We start from the raw sequence: 12,279 nt of genomic DNA on the forward strand, positions 1-12,279 counted from the left end.
TGAGAAGGGATTTAGAAGATATACATATAGAACGCTACAAGAGCACAAGGAAACCAAAAACAGAATCATGGATAATACAGGCAGTACCCTAGAAGATTTCAGGAAAACCATTCAAGAACAGAATAACAAGATTAATACACAATCAGAACTCATACAAAAACAGCAGTTAGAAATCCAGGAGTTCAATACCAAAATTACAGAATTACACAACACAGAGGAAGCACAAAAGAATAGGCTTGAACTGAATGAAGAACACATTTCAACTTCAACAACTAGAAGGTAAATTCCTTGACACCAGCCTGGATGAGGAAAAATCAGAACAAAGATTTAAGAGAAATGAAGAGAACAAAAGGGGTTTATGGGTCAACATGAAAAGAAACAACATACAATTCATTGGAATACCAGAACAAGAACAGGTGAAGAAAAACCACTGAGAAAATTGTGGAAGACTTACCAACAGAAAATTTGCCCCATATCATAAAGGAAGAAAAGATATTTGTCCAAGAAGAACAAAGAACCCCATGCAGGATAGATGCCAAGAGAAAAACACTGAGGCATATCATAATCAAATCTCCAAAACCAAAGACAAAGAAAGAATCTTGTGAGCTGCCGGGAAGAAAGAAATATCACTTATAATAATCAAAGAGTTAGCCTGAGTTCTAATTACTCAGCAGAAACCATGCAGGCAAGAAGGCAATGGGACAGCATATACAAACACTGAAGGAAAATAACTTCCAACCAAGAATCCTATGGCCAGCCAACTGTCCATCAAATATGAGGTTGAAATCAAGACATTCTCAGACAAACAGAAATTAAGGGATTTTGTGAAAAGCAGACCAACCCTACAAGAAATGCTAAAGGAAGTCCTTCAAATAGAGAACCCACAAAAGACAAGAACAAAATCAGGACACATGACATCAACACTATAAACAAATCAGAAATAGATGCTCAAAATAAGACCATAAAGCATATGCACTAAAAAACAAGGAAGTCAATCTGCACACAACCACAGCAACTAACCAAATAGAGGGGATAAAAGTTTTAGGTACAAACATCCAAATGGAGAGGAAAACAGGGCAATGTCCTCGTAGAACAGACTGTGCAAAAAATACAGAGACAAAAATTCACTCCAACGTAACCACAGAGAAAATGACCAATCCTCCTACACAAACCCAGAAGGAAGGAAAACATGAGGGTTTATTAAGCACTAAACCAACAATATAGAAGAAAAGAGAGGAAGCACTTCACAACAAAATGAACTCAGCACAGAAAAGTACATGGACAAAGGAACTTCCAAAACACAAAGGGGGGGGGGGAAGGAATGATAGCAATCAATGAATACCTATCATTAATTGCACTCAATGTGAATGGACTAAATGCACCAATCAAGAGAAAGAGAGTGACAGACTCGATAAGAAAAGAAGACCCATCGATATGCTGCCTACAACAGACCCACTTTAGACACAAAGATAAAAACAAATTAAAAGTTAAGGGGTAGAAAAAAATATACTAAGCCAATGGTAACCAAAAAGGAGCAGGAGTGGCAATATTAATTTCTGATAAATAAGAGACAAAGGTCACTATATGATACTGAAATGATTAATTGACCAAGAAGACATTACGATAATACATATATATAATACATATACATAATACATATCTGTGCAACGAATGAAAGTGGTCCAAAATACGTGAAACAAATATGAATTGAATTGAAAGGGAAAATAGCTCTACAATAGTAGGAGGAGACTTTAACACACCACTTTCAAGGAAAGACAGATCAACTAGAAAACAACTCAACAATGATAGAGAAGAACTCAACACCATCAACCAATTTGACCTGATAGACATATAGAGAGCACTCCACCCAACCAAAGCACAATTCACGTTCTTCTCCAGGGCACATGACTCATTCCCCAGAATAGATCATATGTTAGGACATAAAACAAGCCTCAATATTCAGGAAAAAGATGACACCTACACTACTCAAGCTATTCCAGAACATAGAAAAAGATGGAATACTCCTAAACTGATTTTATGAAGGAATCATAACACTAATATCAAAAACAGGCAAGGACATCACTAAAAAGGAAAATTACAGACCAATATACCTCATAAACACAGATGCAGAAATCTTCAACAAAATCCTAGCCAACAGAATCTAACAACATACCAAAAAAATAATATATCCTGACCAAGTGGGACTTATACCTGGTATGAAAGGATATTTCAACATCAGGAAAACAATCAATGTAATCCACCACATAAACAAAACAAAAGAACCATACGATCAAATCAATCGATGCAGAAAAGACTTTTGAAAAAATCCAACACCGTCCCTGTTCAGAACTCTCAGAAAAATAGGGATAAAAGAGAAATTCCTCAACATAATAAAGGACATATATGCAAAGCCAATGGCCAACATCAGAAAAGACGCAAAGCATTCGCCTTAGGAATGGGAACCAGATAGGGATGCCCTTGATCACTACTTCTAATTAATATCGTATTGGAAGTCCTACTCAGAGAAACAAGGGAAGAAAGAGAAATAAAAGGCATACAAATTGGCAAAGAGGATGATTTTTATTTATTTGTGGACGATACGATCCTGTACATAGAAAACCCAAGAGACTCAGCAAAAAAACTATTGGAACTAATAGAGAAGTCCAGCAAAGTGGCAGAAGATACAAGGTCAACATACTAAAATCAGTTGGATTGCTCTACACCAATAAAGAGACCTCTATAAAAGAAATAAGGAAAACAATACCATTAACAATAGCTACTAAAAAGATAAAATATCTAGGAATAAACCTTACCAGAGACACAAATGACCTATACAAAGAAAACTATAAAACTACTACAGGAGACAACTAGGGATCTACATAAATGGAAGAACCTGCCTTGTTCATGGACAGGAAGACTGAATATTGTTAAAAATGTCAATACTACCCAAAGAAATCTGCACATTTAGTGCAATCCCAATCCAGATGACAACAAAATTTTTTAAGAAAAGAGAAAATCCAATTACTAATTTCATATGGAAAGGAAAGAGACCTCAGATAAGCAGAGCACTTCTAAAGAAGAGCAAAGTGGGAGGTCTCATACTCCCAAATCTTGAAATCTACTATACAGCCATGGTAGTGAAAACAGCATGGTATTGGTACAATGATAGACAGACCAAAGGAACAGAATTGAAAGTCCAGAAATAGACCCATCCATCTCTGAACACTTGATCTTTGACAAAGATGGGTTTTGACCCATTAAATGGGGAAGAGACAGCCTCTTTAACAAATGGTGTTGGCAAAACTGTATATCCACTTTCAGAAAAATGAAACAAGACCCATACCTCACCCCATACACAAAAACAAACGCAAGCTGGATCAAAGACTTAAATGTAAAACACAAAATTATAATATTCATTAAAGATAAAATAAGGACAATCTAGAAGCCCTAATTTACAGCATAAATAGAGTATCAAACGTAACCCAGAATGCACACGAGGTAGAAGACAAGCTAGATGACTGGGACCTTTTAAACCTTATATTCTTACGTGCATCGAAACACTGTGCCAAAAGGATAAAATGAGAACCTACAGATTGGGAGAAAATATTAGCCTATGACATATCTGACAAAGGACTTATCTCCAAGGTCTATAGGAAACTTCAACACCTCACCACCAAAAAGACAAACAATCCAATTCAAAAATGGGCAAGAGACATGAACAGACATCTCACTAAAGACAATATGCTGGCTGCCAATAAAAACGTGAAGAATTGCTTGCGATCTTTAGTCATTAAAGAGATGCAAATCAAAAGAACCATGAGATATCATCTTACCCCAGCAATAATAGCACAGTTCAACAGGACAGGAAATAACAAATGCTAGCAAGGTTGTGGAGAGACTGGAACTCTTGTGCACTGTTGGTGGGATTGTGAAATAGTACAACCATTGTTGCAAACAGTATGGCATTTCCTTAAAAAATTGAAAATAGAAATACCATTTGAACCAGCAATTCCATTAGTAGGAATATATCCTAAAGAGGTGAGAGGCAGGACATGAACAGATATATGCACGCCTATGTTCAACACAGCACAATTCACTGTAGCAAAGAGATGGAAACAACCTAAATGCATATCAACAGGTTGATAGATAACCAAATTAGGGTACATTCACACAATGGAATACTATGCTACATTAAAGAATAATGAAAGATAGCTGAATCATCTCACAACGTGGATGAACCTGGAGGACATTATGCTGAGTGAAATAATTCAACTGCAGAAGGACAAATATTGTATGAGCCCATTACTGTAAAAAGACAAGGACAGGTTTGCTTAAGGAAGGGAACTCACGTTGTAGGATACCAGGGTGGGGAGGGAAGGGGAGGGAATAATTTCAGGCTAGTTGAGGGCCACATGCTGAGGTAGGCAAGGGGAGAGATGGTATAGAAAGAGTCTGTGACCACCACGATAACATTAGGAAAAGAGAAGACACTGAATTGTGCACATAAGATATAGAAGACAGAGGCTAATACCAGTATATCCACAATACTGCATCACCATTAACACCAAACACCAGGCTACAGGTAAACACATAAACATCTGAGAAGATCAGATGGGAGTCAGGGAACAGGGTTATTCTCTAGACCAAGAATAGATTCAGCTAAGGGTAATCTTACACAGATACCAGTGATACAAAATACCCTCAATCCTTATAGAAACTACAGAAGACAGGCATAGAGCAATCCCCCACAGACAGTCTGACACTGTTGGAGAGAGATCCAATGGATCTGTTCACTCAGGACCATAGTACTGGGGTACACCAGACTAAATAAGCACAACAAAATACATAAAAATCGTGTTCCACAACCTACATTGGTGAGTAGTGACTGACGTCTTAAAAGATTCCGAGCAGCCATCTAAGATGCAGGTAATGATCTCCTAACGTCAGAAGTGAAGAAAAGTGCAAAATCCAACGGCATTTGGAAACAATCAGCCCTGGGACATGATGGAGCTTGATACCAGAGGAACTAGAGGGTGCCCAGCTGCCAATGCTAACCACTCGGGAAGGGATTAAAACTGGAGATCCTGGATAGAGTGGGAGGAAAAATGTGGAACGTAATCCAAAAACACAATAATGACCAGATGGTCAAATTAATGAGCAGATGGAGTCTGGTGGAACCCCCAATATTATGGCCCTGGGATACTCTTCCCTCAGAAGGAAGACTGGGCAATCTACTTCCATAATGATACCACCTCAGAAACCCAAGGATGGGCCATTATGCGTCGGGTCCTACTCGATGGCAGTGAGTGAGTGAAAGGGATACATTTCAGGCCTGGATTAAAACTTATTCCCAGGGGCTGGCACTCACCCTAATAGTAAACAAGATGTACATGCAGACAACTCAACCCAGTGTGATTCACCCATATACTCTTTGGAGACTCACCTTGCAGCAATGGACCACGGGGCACCAGAGGGGAAATATTCCCATGGTGCAAATGCAGGACACACAGGAGTGCATAACTATGAGGGGCATGGCAGGGGGCATTACTGGGATGGCAGTGGAGGAGAATAGGCTAGGGTTGAGTATAGTAATTGGGGAGTGAAACCAAATGTATGCAAAATGTCGAATGTAAAACAAACTCTGCTCTCTAAATTTGCACCTAAAGCACAGTTAAAACAACAGCAACAACAAAACAGTATAACGAACAAATCTTTACTATACTTGAGACCATCCTTGTAGCCTCTATCAATTCATCTTATTGAGGGCCTTCCCCATTTTCATTGACCCTCTGCTTTCCCAAGCATGATATCCTTCCCCAGGGAATGGTCCCTTCTGACAACATGACCAAAGTAGGTGAGACGACGTCTGGCTGTTCTTGCTTCCAAGGAGCCTTCTGGCTGTACTTCTTCCAGGACAGATTTGTTAGATATACGTATATTCTGTACCTAAATATATGTGCATCTCCTTTTAGTTCCAAAATTCAAATTTCCTTCATTGGCATTGAATGCAATTGTGTCTTCTGTTTGAATTCACTGCACTGTGAAGACAGCTTCCTACACTTTCATGTACAGCCTTTGTTTTGTTTTTATTTTAGTTTAAAATTATCTCTATGAATAATTTATGCAAGACTTAAAAAGTAAGCTTAATATTGAAAATCATCTTTAGGCCTCTATACAAGCAGTAAAACAGGGGAATCTTTTTTCATAAAAGTTCAAAGAGTGGCCAGAGACAAATCTTCTCTGTATTTGTAAGCTATTTAGAAATACATGCATTTTAAAATATGTAAAATCAAAATAAAATATTTTAAAGTTTCAGAACAACTAAAGGATCTTCTAACCTGTCAAAGGGGCAAGGAGGCCACATCTTCTGACCTCCTCTAACCCCACAAAGGGAAGACAGAATCAACTTCAGTAGCCCAAGGCCAATCCCTCCAGCCCTTTCACCAACCGTGACATCAACTGTTCCTCCCGCAGCACCCACCACCTCTCTGCTGCGTTCTGTAATTCGCCGCAGTGTCCACACAGAACATACAGATTATGGGGTTTATTAGGGAAGCAACAGGCTACAATTCAAGTTCAGGAACACACTCATTCTCTCAGCCCACCGTCTCTCAGCTGACACTCTCTCTCAGTCTCTCTCTCCCAGCAGTGCATATCTCTCTGTATCTCTCTCAGCAGCACGTGTCTCTTGCATCTCTCTCTCAGCAATGCATATTTCTTGTGTCTCCCAGCTGGCAGTGAAAGATTCTTTCTGCCTCTATGAGGGCTCCTTTTAAGCCTGGCAGAGTGGGCACACTAACCAATCCCAACATCAGAATTATATACATCTGAGAGAGAGCGAACTTCCCAGAAAATTATTTGGTGGTGTTCCGAACAGAAATATCCCAGGTAGATAGATAACTTTAACAATCAGGAGCTACTCAGTTACTCATGGCAAATTCCACCACAGAGTTTACAAAGACTTATGGCTAGAAAAGCCATACCAGGTAATTTACTACACCGCAGGCCACCCCAATTTTTCTAGCCATTATCCCTTTTATATTCAAAAGTTAACATCCCCTTCACCATCAATTTAAGAATAATCCATGAAAGCATGTAAGCCAGCCACTTCATGCCTTTGTCTTCCCCCATTTTAAACAGCCAATTTCTAATTTGTCCATTCCTATCAAACCAGTACTCTGAGGAGACAAGCATGGTCCTTTCTCTCTGGAGACTCTTCTGTTCTACTTGGAAACTTTGGGCATCTGCATCATCCATAAACATGCAAAGTCCAGCCCAGTGCAAGCGATCAAATTGCAGCAATTTACCACCAGCTCAGTGTCGAACATCTTCCTCTTCATTTAGTTGGGTTCTGGTCAGCTCAGTCCTAGCCATCTCAGCTACGTCATGGGTACCAGCTGCCAAGTTTGGGTGTCACACTCTTCCCTTCACTTCATATCAGCCAGCATCTTCTCTCACATCCTCAGTCCTCAGGAACTATCTCAATGCCCATAGGCTCAAAACTTCTTGCTCTTCAGACCAGCCAGCCCTTCCTTTCATCCTCAGCCTCTGTGGCCTAGGTCAAAGTGTACCAAACTCAGCCCATTTCTTCTTTGCTGCACTTTCCCCATTTCCACTCAAGTGGACCCAGGTGGTCAAAAGCAAGCAGCATACAAGCCTATTACTCTCTGGCTTCCTTTACCTTTCAGTCCTGGAAGGTGTTTCTCTCATGGACCATGACTTTCCTGCCTCAGTGCATCCAAAGCCTAACTGCTTGCTTGAAATTCAAAAACCCAAATTGTCTTTGTGTGTGTGTGTGTGTGTGTGTGTGTGTGTTTAAGTCCTGTCTTCAAATGCGGATCTTCTGTTCTCTCAGTTCTGGTTGGGGCTCAGGTTTTCTACCTAAGCCCCCTATACTCTACACACAGGGTTTGAAACAAAAGCCTGTGTTTCTTCTGAACAAATTCTATTTCCCCTTTTAACATATCCAATCAACTATTGGCTGAAGATGGACTTACTTGCTCTCTGTTATCTGTACCCTATAATCATCTCTAATGTACAAGCAGGTAAGAGAACATTCAATACCTGTAGTACATTCAGATAAACACATAATCCTTTTTAAGACATTCTAGGTTCGTCTCTTCACCTTTATTACCATCCCATTCTATGTATATGGCCTTGGGCCTTTGGCTTGTGTAACCAAAAGCCCTATGCTCTGAATCAATTATCTCCTTTAATAGGTAAAACAAACCAAAGTAACCATCTAAGAATCCAGAGTTTCACTTCCCAGGCCCCTTCCTTCCTTCTTGTACAAAATCCCGTGCTTCTATGAGTCTGGAGCCACTGCAACAAATCTCACCACTCCTCACATCATCTTCCAAAGGGGCTTTCCTCCAGCCCTTTCATCAACTCTGACATCAACTCTTCCTCCCACAGCACCTACCACTTCTCTGCTGGGTTCCATAATTCACTGCAGTGGCCATACAGATCTCACAAGTTAGGGGGTTTATTAGGGAAGGAACAGGCTACAATTCAAGTTCAGGAACATGTTAAGTCTCTCTCAGCCTACTGTCTCTCAGCCAAAATTGTCTCCCAGCTGATAGTCTCTCTCAGCGTCTCCCTCAACAGTGAGTTTCTCTCGCATCTCCCAACTGGCAGTGAGAAACTCTTTCTGCCTCTACGAGGGCTGCTTTTGAGCCTGCAGGAGTGGCCAAACTAACCAATCACAACATCAGAATTCTGTAGACCTCAGAGAGAGCAATTTCCCAGATTACTTGGTGCTGCTACCAACAGACATACCCCAGGTGGATAACTTTAACAATCAGGAGCTACTTGGTTGCTCATGGCAAATTCCAACACAGAGTTTACAAAGACTTATGGCTAGAAAAGCCATACCAGGTAATTTACTACACTGCATAACCCTACTAATTCCACTATTAAGAGAGTATCTTTGAGGCTATGTATAAATTTGAATAAGTTTCAAAAAAATGTATAATTTACAATGTTGTTGTTGTTGTTGTTATGTGGTGTTGAGTCATACCTGACTCATAGCTACCCCTCCTTGGGTTTCTAAGGCAGTATCACAATGGAAGTAGATTTTCCAACCCCCCCCCTTCTGAGGAGTGGCTGTTGGGTTTGAGCCCCTATATCTATGATTCTTATATACACAAGGAAAGTCAAGGAGTTGTCAAATTACATTTTGACTTTATTTAATAACCCCCCACAACACTAACAACATTGCAGAGCTTCACTTCCCAGGCCCCTTCCTTCTTTCTTTTAAAAAATACCATGCTTCTATGAATCTGGAGCCACTGCAATAAACCCCACCACTTCTGACACAAACTGCCAAAGGGGCAAGGAAGCCGTATCTTCTGACCTCCTCTAACCCCATAAGAGGAAGACAGGATCATACAGAATGCTGTATGTCAGGTCAACACCTAGCCTTGGTGGTCAAACAGAAGGATCATCTTGGTTAAAGACAAAAAATGTTCTCTATATCATCACTCATTGATCTGTTACCACAAATGACTTTATATTTACACAACAGTGTGAGTAGGGATTGGGGCTAGATTTAATATTTATCCCAGTTAAGGGGCCAGAGTGCCATAAAGGAAAGATGTACTGCTCATAAGGTTTTGAGTATAATATTATTCAGGTGGCAAGAGCCGTCTGTCATAAAACATCGGAACACAGGCCACCTGTGAAAGCAGAAATGTTGTAGCAAACAGGAGAGTCTCAAGTATCATAAAAATATTCGAGTGAACCTAAGCTACTCTTTCCAAGTGCCTCAGTGCCCCACATTTGCAAACCATTCCTAACAGGACTAATGGACCATGGGAACCTCCATGACCCTGAGACCAGAAAAACTAGACCGTGCCCTGTTACCACATGACCACTCTGAAAAGGATCACTATAGACGGTCCAGAACAGACTGGGAGAAAAATGTGGAACAAAATTCAAAACCCTAAGAAAGATCAAGAGTATAGGTCAGAAAGAGACTAATAGAGCCCTCAAGACTATGACCATTAGACATGCTTCAAGCCTGGAACTGAGCTGACCCCTGTGGCTCAACTTTCAGTAAAATAATTGACAGGAATATAAGGTGAACAATAACACCAGGGAGGTATACCCTTCTTGGGACAATCAATCGCATGAGATCAAAAGGGGAACATTTGTATGGGGATTAAGCTCGCAAATCAGGAAGGAAGAGGAAAACAAGATGAATGGAAATAGGTAACAGGGAATAAGTTGGAAAGAACTGTTGAATTGTAGAGATAGCAATAAATGTCACAAAACAAAATGTGTATGTATAGTTGAATGGAAAACCAAATCACTGTATAAACTTTTGCACAGATCACAATAAAAAGTTAAGAGGGAGAGAAAAAAAAAAAAAGCCATGAAATGCTTTCTAAAAACCACCATTTGTTTTGAAAGACCAGCGACACCAGATTTTTTTTCCCCCTCTTCTCCAACTATCGATGACAGGAACAAGCCAGTAAAATCCAAATTTTGGTTGAACCAAGTCTTTGAGAAAACGTTCCTAGGAAATCAGTCTTAGCTGTGTTGTGCCTGGGAGTGGGAGGTAAATGGAGTTCAAAATCCTTCATATCATTATGCCCATATCATGTTAGATAGTCTTCAAAAAAGAGATTTAAATATCATTTGGCCAAAGCTGTTAGGCGTTTTTCTGTCAGACCGAGAACAGGGAGGAGAAAGGGAAAACAGAGAAGGAAAATTCTACAATAAGAGAAATGTCAACATTTTCTGTGATGGTATACTTAGTAGATTTCTTTCAACATTAAAGAAAGATAGTATGGGGCGGTGATGCAGTGCAAAAACTCTGGCTCCAAAGTGCCTGCTCTCACATCCCAGTTCTGTCACTGACAAGCTACATCACTGACAACAACTTACTTAAGCTCTTGGTGCCTCAGCTTCCTCATTCATAAAAAAGAAAAAGACAGTGGCATCTCCATTAAAGGGTTGTTGAGGATTAGAGAATACATATGTAGCTTGTATTAATTCTTATTAATAAAGGAAACATATGTTGATCTATAAGGGTCCCTGGATGGCACAAATGCTGTGTGTGTGGCTACAAACCTAAAAGTGGGTGCCGTGGAAGAAAAGCCTGGCTCTGTGCTTCCATAAAGATTACAGCCAAGAACCCTCTTACAACCTAGTTCTACTCTGCAACATACAGGGTCGCCATGAGTCAGAATTGACTTGAAAAAGACAAGTTACATAGTTCGCGTTAGTGTTATTAATAAAGGAACTAAATGTTGCTCAATAATTACTGTAATACAAGAGAAAATGAGATAACCATAATCAGAAATCTCATAAACCTTAAATACTATGCATAGATTTTACAAAGATGCAAACAAATTGTAGATTTTATATGTGTAACTTGATTCTCTTAGGCAAGACCCCAAATAGATTTTCTCTGGGACCTACTTTATTTAAAGAATAAAAGACAAATTGTAATCAGCATAGTATTTGCATGCAAATTATTCCTCTATATGATATTTTCAATGTTGGAAAAGACTCTGGTTTCCCAAATATGAGGACCAGTGGCATAATCAAGATAAGAGGTAATACAGTAGAGGGATAAATATTAATTAAGTACTTTCTTAATGGCAGGTATTTTCAATATTTATTATTTGATGTCCATAACTACCCTGAAAGGTAAAATATTATCTAAATGTTATAAATAAAAATGTTGACATCTAATGAGGATAAGTAAATTACCTAAGGTCACACAAAGGAGAATGACATAATTAGGAACTGACATCATGTTTCTCTAATCATATAAAATAAGGAGAAGCACTGACATGTGTTTAGTACCTTCTACAGGTTCCATGTTAGGGGTTTCATAGGTATTATTGTCCACTGATGGCACAGTAACTAATAATACAAGGAACATTCATGGTATCATGAATATTTTTCATGGATGAGAAAACTAAGCCTCCAAATTCAAACCCATTGCCATAGAATTGACAGAAAATTATAGCAGTCCTATAAGAAAGGGTATAACTGCCCCATGGAGTTTCCAAGGCTATAAATCTTTACAGAAGCAAACTGGTACATCTTTCTCTTGGGAAGCAGCTGATGGGTGGGAACCACTGATGTTTTTATTAGCAGCTGAACACATAACCATTGTGCCATCAGGGGTCCTCTAAATAAATCAAATGCACTTCCATCGAGTCAGATCCTACTCATAGTGACCCGTCCTTGCGTTTCCAAGTCGATATCACTATGGAAGTAGATTGCCCCATCTTCCTTCCCAGGACTGGCTGGTGGGTTTGA

Source organism: Orycteropus afer, unplaced genomic scaffold (genome assembly GCF_000298275.1).
Source record: "Orycteropus afer afer isolate SDZICR_OR568_19922 unplaced genomic scaffold, OryAfe1.0 scaffold00537, whole genome shotgun sequence".
Taxonomy (NCBI): Eukaryota; Metazoa; Chordata; class Mammalia; order Tubulidentata; family Orycteropodidae; genus Orycteropus; species Orycteropus afer.